Source organism: Chinchilla lanigera, unplaced genomic scaffold, assembly GCF_000276665.1.
Source record: "Chinchilla lanigera isolate Chin_1 unplaced genomic scaffold, ChiLan1.0 scaffold00023, whole genome shotgun sequence".
NCBI classification, from domain to species: domain Eukaryota; kingdom Metazoa; phylum Chordata; class Mammalia; order Rodentia; family Chinchillidae; genus Chinchilla; species Chinchilla lanigera.
The window spans coordinates 15,052,736-15,055,318 of NW_004955424.1; the positions used below are offsets into that span (position 1 = coordinate 15,052,736).

Consider the following 2,583-nt stretch of genomic DNA (forward strand, 5'->3'; position numbering starts at 1 on the left):
TCTTAAATTGCTCAGAAGTAGGGACCACATTTCTTTTTTCTAACCTACCTGGCTCAGAAGTATATATTTAAATGTGCCCTACTAATGTGCAGTATTTTTTTTTTTTTTTTGGTACAGGGAATTGAACTCAGGACCTTGGGCTTACCAGGCAGAGATGCTTTTGCTGGTGAGCTATATCCCCAGCCCAGTATTTTTTTTTTTTCTTAACAAAACATGTCTTTACTTTTTATCTCCCCTTTTAAATTTTTCTTCCTATTTCTCTCTTATTTAAAATAATAGTAAATTGAGAGGGCTTTTTTCCTATTACATTCTAGGTGATTACAGCCTAGATACATATTGTAAACATTTTGGAGACAGTAACAAGTTGTCCTCATGTCCTGGTAATCCTGCACTGCTGTTAGAGGTCACTTATTAGGTGGGCGTGGTGGAGCATGCCTGTAATCCCAGCATTTAGAAGGCTGAGGCAGGAGGATCACTGCAAGTGCGAGGCCAGCTTGGGCTATGTAGTGAGTTCAAGGCCTGAACCAAGTAGGGAGAGCCTGCCTTTAAAAAAAAAAAAGATTACTTAATAGCTTCCTGAGAAACAAAAGGAATACACTGGTGTAGTTTCAGAAGTAACCAGGAGATACAGCAACATCCTTGGCCATTGAACAAAGCAGCACCCATGGCCCTATCGTACTTCTGCCTTTAATAGAGTGTGCGAAAGATGACACAGGAAAGTTAGAAGAATACAAATGAACAGTATAGAAAGCAAAGAAGGGAAAAATAGTAAGAACAAGAATGAGCTAAAATTAAGGTAGAGAAGAGAATACAGGATTGGTGGGAAGGATGTTAAGAGAGCAACCCAAGTCCATCATCACCTCTCCCTGCCGTGGTTTGAGAAGCAGAGGCTGCTATCTTGCCTCAAAGAGAGCAACTGTTTGCTTTTGAGTAACATTCACTTTTTTTTAATTGTCTATTTTCAATTTTAGTACATGTGCTGCCGAAGCGAGCACTAATCATCTATTTTCATTATCAGGTAGGGGAAATTTTTTTTCCCACTCTGAGCTGGAATGGGATTACATGCCAGTAATTTTATTTATTTATTGGTATTTTTGAGACAGGGTCTTGCTATGCAGTTCAGGCTGGCCTTGAACTCACTTTGTAACCCAGGCTGGTCTCGAACTCTGAATGATCCTCCTGCCTCAGCCTCCTGAGTGCTGGGATTATAGGCGTGCGCCGCCATACCCGGCTTGATGCCAGTAATTTTAATGTTAACCAGAATTCAGTTGGTTGATCAGGGAAAATATGTTAAAAAAAATCACAGAAGGTATTGTAGGTCAGAATGTATTCTCAGCAATTACTGATTGTTTGTCCCCAGCACTGAGGTACAAGAATGGACCAGTGACAGCGCAATGGTAAGAAGTAGGATATGAGTATGATAATAGCACAGAGTAGGGCCTTAATGTAGCCTCAGCAAAGTTCTGAGAAGGTTGTCAATATAAGTTGATATTCCAAGTCCCGAATGTAAGGTGGTAGAGGGCAGGAGAGGGTATTCAGTCAGAAGGAGCAAAGACCCAAAGAGAGAGCACAGTCCATTCAGAAGTCATAGCCACTTCAGGAAGGTATGAAGGATTATTTAATTTTTAGTGATGATTGTTTTACTACCTCAGTACTGTGGATTATTATTTAAGACAGGGTCGGAGTCCAGGGATATAGCTCAGTGGCATAAGTGCTTGCCTGGCAAGTGCAAGGTCCTGAGTTAGATTCATGGTCCCTGCTGCCCACTCCCCCCAAAAAAGACAGTCTTGCTATGTGACCCAAGCTGGTCTTGAACTTGCGATGCTCTTGCCTCACCCTTCTGAAGACTGGGAATACAGATGTGTTCCACTGTACCTGCCTTAAATTATTGAGTCATGATTATGTTTGCTAGAGCACTGAAAGTTAAAAGTTTTTATTTTGGAACAATATTTCTCTTTTAAAATGAAAATACCACTTGTTAGGCATGATTGCACATCCTTGCAATCTCAGCATTTGGGAGGCTGAGGCAGGAGGATCAGGAGTTTGAAGCCAGCCTGGATGACATAGGGAGACCCTGTCTCAAAAGAAAAGATACCAAAAATTGCACTTCTATCTAGAGATTCTAAGGAGAAAATGTAAATGAAATATGGCCTTTGAATTAGCAAACAGTTAATAATCCAGTGTTCAGGAAGAAAGAAGATACAAAAAGGTGAGGTGGTATGCACTTGTACTCCCAGCTTGGGAGGGAGGTTGAGGCAGGCAGATCATTTGTTGTATTTGAGACCAAATACAAGATAGCATCTCAAAAAAAAAAAAGGAATGAAGGAAAAAGATAGCAGTGCACACAGTATTCCTCTGTCATCCAACTTTTGAATCTGATTGTTTTTGTTTCTTTTTTTTTGTGGTACCGGGGATTGATAGACGACCTTGCGCTTGCCAGGCAGGTGCTTATGCCACTGAGCTATATCCCCAGCCCTGTTTTTGTTTCTTGAGACAGGGTCTCGCTATGTAGTTCAGGCTGGCCTTGAACTTAACTGTGTAGCCCCAGCTGGCCTGGAACTCCAGTGATCCTCCTGCCTCAGC

The 2,583-nt window shown here is 41.5% G+C and overlaps 1 long non-coding RNA gene across 10 annotated transcripts in view; it reads left to right on the forward strand.

Moving 5' to 3' along the window:
- Positions 1 to 2,583, forward strand: part of LOC102010919 — a 65,009-nt gene that overhangs the window by 4,757 nt on the left and 57,669 nt on the right. Inside the window, exon 4 of one of the 10 annotated variants that reach the window (XR_001234222.1) lies at positions 118 to 166. The exons of the other annotated variants lie outside the window; for them this stretch is intronic. This is a non-coding gene — a long non-coding RNA (uncharacterized LOC102010919). The remainder of the gene's footprint in view (positions 1 to 117; positions 167 to 2,583) is intronic. 10 annotated transcript variants of the gene reach the window in all.